This window comes from Cupressus sempervirens, chromosome 3 (assembly GCF_028749045.1).
Source record: "Cupressus sempervirens isolate cs-2001-9-10 chromosome 3, ASM2874904v1, whole genome shotgun sequence".
In the NCBI taxonomy this organism is placed as follows: Eukaryota; Viridiplantae; Streptophyta; class Pinopsida; order Cupressales; family Cupressaceae; genus Cupressus; species Cupressus sempervirens.
In genome coordinates, this window is record NC_143120.1 from 1,032,628,046 (window position 1) to 1,032,641,075 (window position 13,030).

A 13,030-nucleotide genomic window follows, 5' to 3' on the forward strand; every position below is an offset into this window, starting at 1 on the left:
CAATCTTAGACATTATGATTGTAGAATTTGTTTCCAATTTAAAACATAATTGAGTTTCTATTTTGTCAACATAGTTATTATGGTTATCAACATATAAGGAGTTGGTAGGGAAATAGCCAATACCATGTGTAATAGGGCATTTTGATATGATATGTTTTGAAATTTTTTTTATGTTGTTGGGATTTCAGTTATCTTATGATGTTTGGTAAATTGGAACTGGGCAGTAATTATGTCGAACATGTTTGTGTATTAGTGAAAATTGGTTAAAGTCTATAAGCTGATCATACGTAGAATTTGCAATTTGGGATATTGAAATAAGATAAATAAAAGCTTAGAATTATTGATTAAGTTATATTTGTATGATAATATTTGTAATGATTGAACAGTTGTTTATTAGAATGCTGTAGGAAACTGTTATATGGAATAGTAGGTGATATTTTTTAATAGTATAATATAAGTCAACAGAGATTGAAAAATAAACAGCATTATATACTGGAACTGAATGGGTTTGAAATATTAACCATATGGAATTTATAAATATATGAATTGGATTTATTATTCTGATGAAGTTTTACTTTTCTCCATCTATTATTGAGTTGGAAATTGTTTTCAAATAAAGTTAGTTTTATGATATTTGTTTGATGAAAGTCATTTAAAATAGGAATATCATATTTACTCTAATTCTATTATCTTAGTCATTTTGAAGATTAATCTAGTTTATTACGATAGCAGGGTTCAATTGTGTAGTATTAAGATTTGGAGAATATCATTAAGGTGATATGTCAATTAATTATATTTATGAGATCTTAATATTAAAGTTTTGTTCCTGTTGTTATAGTAATCTAGGTTAATTTTGAAATTGGTAGAATAAGATGTATTACGAATGGATTAAAGGATGTAGTATCATGTTGTATATTGATTTTATATCTCTTGGATGTACATTCTTTTATAAATCTATTCATTGTGTATTTTAAGAATAGTTGTGATGAACATATATTGGGGTGACTGAATTTGGTATATCCTATTCAATTAAATAATTCAGCGATAACTTTAATGTGAATTGGGTAGGTTAATTACATTTAAAAATATAATTGGCCTTACCTATGACTTAAACCTATATGGTTAAGTACGAAGAACAAGGCATATCTCTATTCTGTCATTAACAAGTATAATAGAGAATATTGTTATCTGTTGACTATGAGCATACCATACATGGATGCAGAATCTTAGTGCCATAACGATGACACCTCCGTATATATATGATTCATTTATGAGTTATTCTTAATGTGAGTTTGATTTTGCATTGTTAAGTAAATGTTTACTTCTTGCATATTAATTATGGAACTGCACTATGCTAAAGTGAATCAGATATCTGCATTATGGTTATGTATATGTTTGTTCTAACGTGTATGCAGTTGGATTATACTTTTCAACTCCATATTTTTCTTTACAATCTTATATGCCAAATCTACAGCCTCATAGGGTACACTATTCAGCCTGCTAGAACTATACAGTTTGTATGCAATAACACAAATACCAAATTTCAGTTCTATATCTGAAACATTGTTGAGCTTTAATCCTCTGCCATCCCATTCGGCTTGGGTTAATTTCTGAAGTTCATCTCAACCTAGGGTTTTGGTGGTTTTGGCTTTGGTCAACATTGGTAAACTCGTGATCTTGTGGATCATCTTCTTTGTTATGAGGATGGGTTGCTCTAACCATAATTGTCCATTATGCACACGGCTTAAGATATACCTCACCCATTTCACTTGGAAACTTCTTGGCAGATGCGGGATATGGGTTAAACCTTTGGTTTCCAAATGTTTAAACTCAGGTTTTAGGGTTCCATCCACGCATAACTTGGCTAGGGTATTATCCATATCTAGTGTCCCTATTTCTTGCACAGTACACTTGAAATGAGTACAAATATAATTGATAAGAATTACCTTTGCAGGGATCTGTGATTGAGCTCCATGTGGATCGAGTGATTCAGCGATGGCAAGAACAATTTTGAAATTGGGCGCTCCCATTTGACTCCCTTCATAAGCATTTCAAAACCTCTTTTCGCCTTATTGCCACTGGTGCTTGCGGATGCCATTGCTGCTTGGTGAGAGAATGATTTCGTAACACAAATTTTTTTGCTGAAAAATCACCTCAAATCACTTTGAACTTGCTTGGATGCACTTGAAAATATATTTTCTCTGTGAACTCTGAATTCGTGCTGAAGAATGAGATCAAATTTTGCCTTTTTGATCGAGATCCTGTCATTATTGCTCGAGTATGAAGGTAGCTGAGAATTAGGGTTTTATAAATAGTCACCGACTTACTCGATAAACCTTGCAACTCGATGAACACACAAAACCTTACTTATTTTCCCGACCAAGCTCGGTAAAGTCTGAAAACCAACCTTACTCGATAGATGCAAGATTGTGAATTATGACTTGTATTTGCAATACTGATTTATCATTTCCACTCCTTCTTTCTAGAACTACTTAGGATATGGCTTGAATATGTAGTCCCTTATCCTTCTTGATAAGTCTAATTAGGAATGGTGGAGTCACCCATTCTTAGAGTGACATTTCCATCATTTGAATTTTCTTGCTCGGTAGACTTAGGAATCCACTGTTGTTTCATTTGCTTTCAAATATTATCAGCTCTAGTTTTCTTTTCATCTTCAACTTTTCCTATATTCATGCAATTCTTGGCTATATGACCAAGTTTAGTACAAGTATAGCATCTTATGGTTGTATCTTTCTTCCTTAGGTGATGCCTTCTACAGTTTGTTCCTATGTGTCCATATTCTCCACAATAGTGACATCTACACCAAGTATTGTAATCCCAACCAAATATTGCTTTGACAATTTGTTCTGCTGGATTGAATGATTTTGATCTACATTCAAATGCCTTGTGTCCTTGTTTCTTGCATTTATGACATTTTCCTTCAAACTTTGGTTTCTCCTTGCATTCATTGGCTTTGTGACCATGTTGATTGCAATTGAAACATTTGCTATTGAATTTACCTTTACCATTACTCCAACATTTGTTAGATGTATGACCTATCTTGCCACAATGATTATAAGTGGGTCTTTGATTCCTTTGGGTACCTTGTTCAGAAGATTCACCTTCTTCCTTGTATCCAAGATCAGCTTTGCCCTTTTGCTTATAAAAATTCTGCTCATTTTGCTAATTCAATTGATTCATGTCTACTTGAGATTTCATCATCCTTTCATTGACTTGTTTTTCAACATTTAGATCATTTTCCAAGCTTTCATTGATTTGTCTCTCAGTTCTTAAGTCATTCTGTAGACTTTCATTTTGTGCTCTGAGAATCCTGATTTCTTCATTTGCATTGGATAGTTGATCTTCTAGATCTTCATGTTCAAGGGATTGATTTTGAGTTTCATGACTTATATCTTCCAATTCTTCTTGTGCTTTGTTTCTTTGTTCCAAAATTTCACATAGCCTGATTGACTATATTTCTTGCTCTCTTTTAAGCTTTCTTACCTCTTCTTGCAGAGATCCATTCTTTTCTAAGAGTTCTTTGATTGCTTTGTCAGCTTCTTCTGTATTACTTGATGGTAACAAATATTCAATCCTTTCTTCAACATAAAAATGGTCATTTATTTGTCTTGCAAGTTCCTTTCTTCTTTTTAAGGATTGAGAAAGATGTTCCTTTGCTTCTTTTATTTGAACCATGGCCATCTCCAAATCTAGCTTCTCATTCTCAATAGTTTTCTCAAGTTTGAATATCTCCATTGTCCTTGATCTTTGCTCAAGCTATCAAGCTCTGTCCTGAGAACCACAAAGCTCTGATAACAATTGTTGGAAATATTCAGGACTAACAAGGTTACTGAGAGGGGAGGGGTGAATCAGTAAACTTTAAAATTTAAACCAATTCAGCATAATAACAAATTCACCATTCATTCATCTACTTTACTGTATGTATGAAAAGATTAACACACTAATTTCATGACCTAGAAACCTTTCAATTTGAAAGTAAAACTAGGGTGGGGATGATGCCCACGAAACTTCAATACTGCAGTATAAAGTTGGCCGGTTAAGACTTACAATGATCACTTCTGGTGATCTGCCTTGTTAGGAGCAAGTAGGACTGCTAGATCCACCTTGTTAGAGGATTTACAAACATACAATGAAGTATGCACTCTGTTAGGAGATTTACAAAAGACTGTTAAGTCTACCCTGTTAAAGGATTTACAAAACTAATTCACCTGTTAGGATGAAGCAATGGATATGCTTGCAACTGGTTTTCTGATTAGATCTTATGTACTGATCACTTGATGTGATGGATATATCTTTGCTGCTCCTTGATAACCTTGTTGAATACTCCGCTACTGATTCTCTTTCAATTCACTCTTACTTTATTGTTACTTTTCTTCATTATTTCTATATTGAAAATGGCAGAATACATTACATATATACCATTCCAATATTTACAGCAACAAGGTCGGCCAAACACAAGTGGACAAAACATTACTGAGTCGGCCAGATAGTAGAAAACTCAGGTTCCTCAAACTCACTCGGTGACCTTCTAACACTCGGCATCCACTACATTACACGGCATCGTCATGCACTCAGTAGAGGTAGGGGCTCGGTCCATACTAATCACTCTGAGTAGCTTGGAACTTGGTAACCACTGGTGACTCGATAAACATTATGTCACTCGGTAGAAAGTAACTCCTTCGATTCACTTGGTAAGCACTGAATACTTATTTTACCTTTTTGTCTTGGTAATCACTGAAACCTTCATTTACCTTCCTGACTCGGTAAATACTAAATCCTTTGTTTACCTTCTTGACTCGGTAAACACTAAATCCTTTGTTTACCTTTCTGACTCGGTAAACATTAAAACCTTTTTTTACCTTCTTGACTCGGCAAACACCAAAACCTTCATTTACCTTTCTGACTTGGTAAACACTAAAACCTTTGTTTACCTTTCTGACTTAGTAAACACTAAAACCTTTGTTTACCTTTCTAACTTGGTAAACACTAAAACCTTCGTTTACCTTCCTGACTCGGTAAACACTGCTGAACATACTTGGTAACCAACGAATGCTCGGTATGAACTGTAAACTGAGTGATGAACTCGGTAAGCATTCAGAATCAAATAAGTGTTGTAACTAATGAAAAATGTATCATTATTTTAACAATCTCCCCCTTTGGCATTAGTGACAAAAACACTTATGAGCCAAAATTTAGATACAAGATCTGACAAAATTGATTTTATTCTGATGTGCTGAATATACATGGGCTACCTTACATATAACTCCCCCATACAATATACACAAGGTTTTTACATGAGTTATATGACTTTATTCTTTATTACTTTATTACCTTCTCCCCTTTTGTGTCTGATTCTCCTACTTTCTCCCCCTTTTTGACATTAATGCCAAAGAATAAAGAATGTATTTACATGGAGACACCAAAATGTGTGATAAACTTAGAGCGTACCTGAAGAATTAGTTGCAGAGTTTTATCCCAATTGTCTTGCAGAATTTTACATGTGGAGAGAGCCACTTAAACTTCTGCAGAAAGTTCAATCACATGGTCTGCAACAAAGAAGTTTTTCTCTTGGATCAATGTTTTTGAATATGCAATGTGCTTCTACATTGTGTTCATGATAGGAAGGATCATATTCTAGATGTCAATCAGAGTAGACCTGATCCTTGCTTCCTTTCTCAGCAATTTTGCCTGTTTCTCTGACAAAAATTTGATTCTGAGATGATGGGATGAACTTGCACTATGGTCAAATTGCAGCATTTGGGCACTGACCTATATATCCTCATCAATTTTATTCAACTTTTCTTTTATTTCCTTTGTATACTTGGTAACATCACAAAGTTTTGCAAAAAGTGAGGTTACATTATTAAAAGAATTTTCAATTTCAGACAAATTTGAGGTTAATTCATCTTGTTTTATTGCTAAGTGCTGTACAATGTGCTCAAGCACCTTATATTCAAATTTCCTTTCTACTTTCTCTATTAACTTTTCTTGTCCTGAGATATCCTCATTAAATTTATTCACCGCTTCTTCTAGCTGTAACAAAATGTGTTGAGATGAATCCACATCAACACTTATAGCCTCAGTTATTATGTTCTTAGCACTCTCAATGATGTTGAATTCTCTGTCCCTTTCATTCCTTAGCTGCATTTGCTGTGCCTTTTGCTCTAGACGCTAACTAGCCAATCTCAGTTCATTAACTGTAGCAGTTTCTAGATTTATCTGTGGAATGACAATTTCTTCATCCAAATCTATATCACTATCTATAAGCAGTAGTCTCAAGGGTGTCTTTGGTTTATCTACAGTACTTACCTCCTTTCCTTTTGAAGTAGATACAATGGTCGATGCTGCAAGACTAGCAGTCAAAACTGGAATGGGACCAACTAAAGGTAAACTAAGAGAAGTGCTGGCTATATCAAAACTTGATATACTTCCCAAAAATGATGTACTAGTCAAAAATGATGTACATACTGGTATATTTACAATTGGAGAACTGACTGGAGCAAATATTGGGGCCAATGTGGCTGAGGAAGACAAAATTGATATGAAACTTGGAAGACTTACTGTACAAGCTATAGGTGCAAGAGATACACTCGATTAAGTGACTGCTGCAGTGGATGACTCGATGGTTGATGATGTGCTTGGAAGCTCGGTAACTGAAGAAGTGACTGCTAGCTCGGTAGATGAAGTGCTTGGCACTTGCATTGCAGAAACCTAGAGCTGAGAGGAGATAGGTGGAGATTGATCAATTGATGAGGCTATTGAGCTCACAATCTCACCAGTAGACGCTGCTTCTTCCTCCATTTCTCTTTCAGCTTCTTCCTCAATTTCTAACATTAATGATTGCAGGTCTTCTGGAATGTCTTCAATGTCATCACCATCATCATCATTATCATTATCATCACTGCTGTCATTGTCTGTGATTTCAACAGTATCCTCACTGGCTTTGTGTAGATGATAGATATTTTTCCACATATTTGTTGCATCATTTACTACATGCTCAATGTCTTTGACAAGTATCAAACAAGTGTGGAATCTAATCATCATATTACCTTCGTGATCTTTCAGTTCGTGATCTTTCAGTGATTTCTTCACTTCAGCATTAGAGAGACTTGGCAGGAGATTCCTCAGGGTCTGCCCATAAATGTCTTTGACAGTCTTGGTTGCAGCTTCCCATCTTGGTTGCAATCTTTCCAATAGCTCTTTGGAGATCTGAGAGGCTATCTGGTCCGGGGAGTATTTCCAATTACCCATTTGTTCAGTACCAGATCCTCAATCTGCATTTTTTCCTATTCTATTCTGGTTTCAAACTTTAATGGTTTGAAGTTTGTGAAGCTACCTGCTTCATCTAATTGCTTTAGTCTTGCTTCAAAGGTGAGTGGAGGCTTAACAAATATAGGTTCCTTCTTTCCCTGTCTTGTTCTCCTAGAGAATACTGTAGTGGTTTTCTTTATAGGTTTGGTGATAGTCACCTTACCTTTCTTTCGTTGAGGCTCTTCTTCTTCTTCTTCCTTTTCTTCATCTTCTCCTCTCCCTTCTATTATCATGACGTCCAGTATCAGCTTTTAGCTTTTCTATCTTTCTCCTGCCTTTAGAGATTGCTTGAGGAAGCTTGATTTCAAGCTCTATTCTAACCTTTTCCTCTTCATAGGTTCCAAATGCAGGCAACTTGGGATCCACTGGTTCATTTACCAGTGCCTTAATGATATCTCTGGCATCATCAATATTTAGATCATAGGGCAATGGTTTTACCCATGCCACTTGGGGTTTGACTACCTAGATGTAGACTCTGTCATAGTCAACCATGAAACACACATCATCCTTATACTCTTCAACAAGTTTCGGAGGTATCCTGAACCTGTTGTTCATCCTTTCCTTGAAATCTTCAAAATAATTATCCATTACCTTATCAAAATTCATACCCATTTCTGCTATGAATTCGTTTATTTGATACAAAATTGGAGTATCTTTCCTCCATACAACTGCACCCTTAGATGGAAAGAATTTTTGTACATAGAAAAATAAACAAACTAGCAAAGAACCAAATTTACAAGGGTTTGTCTTTGTAGTCCTTATGCTATCCATGTTTTTATTCAATTGTTTTAATAGCAGATCAGCTAGGTCAAGCTCCATATTTTTCTTTACAATCTTATATGCCAAATCTATAGCCTCACAGGGTACACTATTCAGCCTGCTGGAACTATACAGTTTGTATGCAATAACACAAATACCAAATTTCAGTTTTATATCTGAAACATTGTTGAGCTTTAATCCTCTGCCATCCCATTCGGCTTGGGTCAATTTTTGAAGTTCATCTCGACCTAGGGTTTTGGTGGTTTTGGCTTTGGTCAACATTGGTAAACTTGTGATCTTGTGGATCATCTTCTTTGTTATGATAATGGGTTGCTCTAACCATAATTGTCCATTATGCACACGGCTTAAGATATACCTCACCCATTTCACTTGGAAACTTCTTGGCAGATGCGGGATATGGGTTAAACCTTTGGTTTCCAAATGTTTAAACTCAAGTTTTAGGGTTCCATCCACGCATAACTTGGCTAGGGTACTATCCATATCTAGTGTCCCTATTTCTTGCACAGTACACTTGAAATGAGTACGAATATCATTGATAAGAAGTACCTTTGGAGGGATCTGTGATTGAGCTCCATGCGGGTCGAGTGATTCAGCGATGGCAGGAACAATTTTGAAATTGGGCACCTCGCATTCAACTCCCTTCACAAGCATTTTAGAACCTCTTTTTGCCTTACTGCCACTGGTGCTTATGGATGCCATTGCTGCTTGGTGAGATAATGATTTCGTAACAAAAATTTTTTTGCTGAAAAATCACCTCAAATCACTTTGAACTTGCTTGGATGCACTTGAAAATATATTTTCTCTATGAACTCTGAATTCATGGTGAAGAATGAGATCAAATTCTACCTTTTTGATCGAGATCCTGTCATTAATGTTTGGGTACGAAGGTAGCTGAGAATTAGGGTTTTATAAATAGTCATTGACTTACTCGATAAACCTTGCAACTCGGTGAACACACAAAACCTTACTTATTTTCCTGACCAAGCTCGATAAAGTTTGAAAACCAACCTTACTCGGTAGATACAACATTGTGAATTATGACTTGTATCTGCAATACTGATTTATCATTTCCACCCCTTTCTGGAACTACTTAGGATATGGCTTGAAGATGCAGTCCCTTATCCTTCTTGATAAGTCTAATTAGGAATGGTGGAGTCAGCCATTCTTAGAGTGACATTTCCATCATTTGAATTTTCTTGCTCGGTAGACTTAGGAATCCACTGTTGTTTCATTTGCTTTCGAATATTATCAGCTCTAGTTTTCTTTTCATCTTCAACTTTTCCTATATTCATGCAATTCTTGGCTATATGACCAAGTCTAGTACAAGTATAGCATCTTATGGTTGTATCTTTCTTCCTTAGGTGATGCCTTCTACAGTTTGTTCCTATGTGTCCATATTCTCCACAATAGTGACATCTACACCAAGTATTGTAATCCCAACCAAATATTGCTTTGACAATTTGTCCTGCTGGATTGAATGATTTTGATCTACATTCAAATTCCTTGCGTCCTTGTTTCTTGCATTTATGACATTTGCCTTCAAACTTTGGTTTCTCCTTGCATTCATTGGCTTTGTGACCATGCTGATTGCAATTGAAACATTTTCCATTGAATTTACCTTTATCATTACTCCAACATTTGTTAGATGTATGACCTATCTTTCCACAATGATTACAAGTGGGTCTTTGATTCCTTTGGGTACCTTGTTCAGAAGATTCACCTTCTTCCTTGTATCCAAGACCAGCTTTACCCTTTTGCTTATAAAAATTCTGCTCATTTTGCTAATTCAATTGATTCATGTCTGCTTGAGATTTCATCATCCTTTCATTGACTTGTTTTTCAACATTTAGATCATTTTCCAAGCTTTCATTGATTTGTCTCTTAGTTCTTAAGTCATTCTGTAGACTTTCATTTTGTGCTCTGAGAATCCTGATTTCTTCATTTGCATTGGATAGTTGATCTGCTAGATCTTCATGTTCAAGGGATTGATTTTGAGTTTCATGACTTATATCTTCCAATTCTTCTTGTGCTTTGTTTCTTTGTTCCAAAATTTCACATAGCCTGATTGACTATATTTCTTGCTCTCTTTTAAGCTTTCTTACCTCTTCTTGCAGAGATCCATTCTTTTCTAAGAGTTCTTTGATTGCTTTGTCAGCTTCTTCTGTATTACTTGATGGTAACAAATCTTCAATCCTTTCTTCAACATAAAAATGGTCATTTATTTGTCTTGCAAGTTCCTTTCTTCTTTTTAAGGATTGAGAAAGATGTTCCTTTGCTTCTTTTATTTGAACCATGGCCATCTCCAAATCTAGCTTCTCATTCTCAATAGTTTTCTCAAGTTTGAATATCTCCATTGTCCTTGATCTTTGCTCAAGCTATCAAGCTCTGTCCTGAGAACCACAAAGCTCTGATACCAATTGTTGGAAATGTTCAGGACTAACAAGGTTACTGAGAGGGGAGGGGTGAATTAGTAAACTTTAAAATTTAAACCAATTCAGCATAATAACAAATTCACCATTCATTCATCTACTTTACTGTATGTATGAAAAGATTAACACACTGATTTGGTGACCCAAAAACCTTTCAATTTGAAAGTAAAACTAGGGTGGGGATGATGCCCACAAAACTTTAATACTGCAGTATAAATTTGGACGGTTAAGGCTTACAATGATCACTTCTGGTGATCTGCCCTGTTAGTTGCAAGTAGGACTGCTAGATCCACCTTGTTAGAGGATTTACAAACATACAATGAAGTATGCACTCTATTAGGAGATTTACAAAAGACTGTTAAGTCTACCCTGTTAAAGGATTTACAAAATTGATTCACTTGTTAGGATGAAGTAGTGGATCTGCTTGCAACTGGTTTGCTGATTAGATCTTATGTACTGATCACTTGATGTGATGGATATATCTTTGTTGCTCCTTGATAACCTTGTTGAATACTCCACTGCTGATTCTCTTTCAATTTGCTCTTACTTCACTGTTACTTTTCTTCATTATTTCTATATTGAAAATGGCACAATACATTACATATATACCATTCCAATATTTACAGCAACAAGGTCGGCCAAACACAAGTGGACAAAACATTACTGAGTCGGCCAGATAGTAGAAAACTCATGTTCCTCAAACTCACTCGGTGACCTTCTCACACTCGAAATCCACTACATTACACGGCATCATCATGCACTTGGTAGAGGTAGGGGCTTGGTCCATACTAATCACTCTGAGTAGCTTGGAACTTGGTAACCACTGGTGACTCAGTAAACATTGTGTCACTCGGTAGAAACTAACTCCTTCAATTCACTTGGTAAGCACTAAATACTTCTTTTACCTTTTTGTCTTGGTAATCACTGAAACCTTCATTTACCTTCTTGACTCGGTAAATACTAAATCCTTTGTTTACCTTCTTGACTCGGTAAAAACTAAATCCTTCGTTTACCTTTCTGACTCGGTAAACATTAAAACTTTCGTTTACCTTCTTGACTCGGCAAACACCAAAACCTTCATTTACCTTTCTGACTTGGTAAATACTAAAACCTTTGTTTGCCTTTCTGACTCGGTAAACACTAAAACCTTAGTTTACCTTTCTAACTCAGTAAACACTAAAACCTTCGTTTACCTTCCTGACTCGATAAACACTGCTGAACATACTTGGTAACCAACGAATGCTCGGTATGAACTGTAAACTGAGTGATGAACTTGGTAAGCATTCAAAATCAAATAGGTGTTGTAACTAATGACAAATGTATCATTATTCCAACAATCTCCCCCTTTGGCATTAGTGACAAAAACACTTATGAGCCAAAATTTATATACAAGATCTGACAAAACTGATTTGATTTTGCTATGCTGAATATACATGGGCTACCTTACATATAACTCCCCCATACAATATACACAAGGTTTTTACATGAGTTATATGACTTTATTCTTTATTACTTTATTACCTTCTCCCCTTTTGTGTCTGATTCTCCTACTTTCTCCCCCTTTTTGACATTAATGCCAAAGAATAAAGAATGTATTTACATGGAGACACCAAAATGTGTGATAAACTCAGAATGTACCTGAAGAATTAGTTGCAGTTTTATCCCAATTGTCTTGCAGGATTTTACATGTCGAGAGAGCTACTTGAACTTCTGCAGAAATTTCAATCACATGGTTTGCAACAAAGAAGTTTTTGTCATGGATCAATGTTTTTGAATATGCAATGTGCTTCTGCATTGTGTTCATGACAGGAAGGATCATATTTTGGATGTCAATTAGAGTAGACCTGATCCTTGGTTCCTCTCTCAGCAATTTTGCCTATTTCTCTGACAAAAATTTGATTCTCAGATGATGGGATGAACTTGCATTGTGGTCAGATTGCAGCATTTGGGCACTGACCTTTATATCCTCATCAATTTTATTCATCTTTTCTTTTATTTCCTTTGTATACTTGGTAACATCACAAAGTTTTGCAAAAAGTGAGGTTACATTATTAAAAGAATTTTCAATGTCAGACAAATTTGACGTTAATTCATCCTGTTTTATTGCTAAGTGCTATGCAATGTGCTCAAGCACCTTATTTTCAAATTTCCTTTTTGCTTTCTCTATTAACTTTTCTTGTCCTGAGATATCCTCATTAAATTTATTCACCGCTTCTTCTAGCTATAACAAAATGTGTTGGGATGAATCCACATCAACACTTGTAGCCTCAGTTATTATGTTCTTAGCACTCTCAATGATGTTGAATTCTCTATCCTTTTCATTCCTTAGCTGCATTTGTTGTGCCTTTTTCTCTAGACGCTGACTAGCCAATCTCAGTTCATTAACTGTAGTAGTTTCTAGATTTATCTGTGGAATGACAATTTCTTCATCCAAATCTATATCACTATCTATAAGCAGTAGTCTCAAGGGTTTCTTTGGTTTATCTACA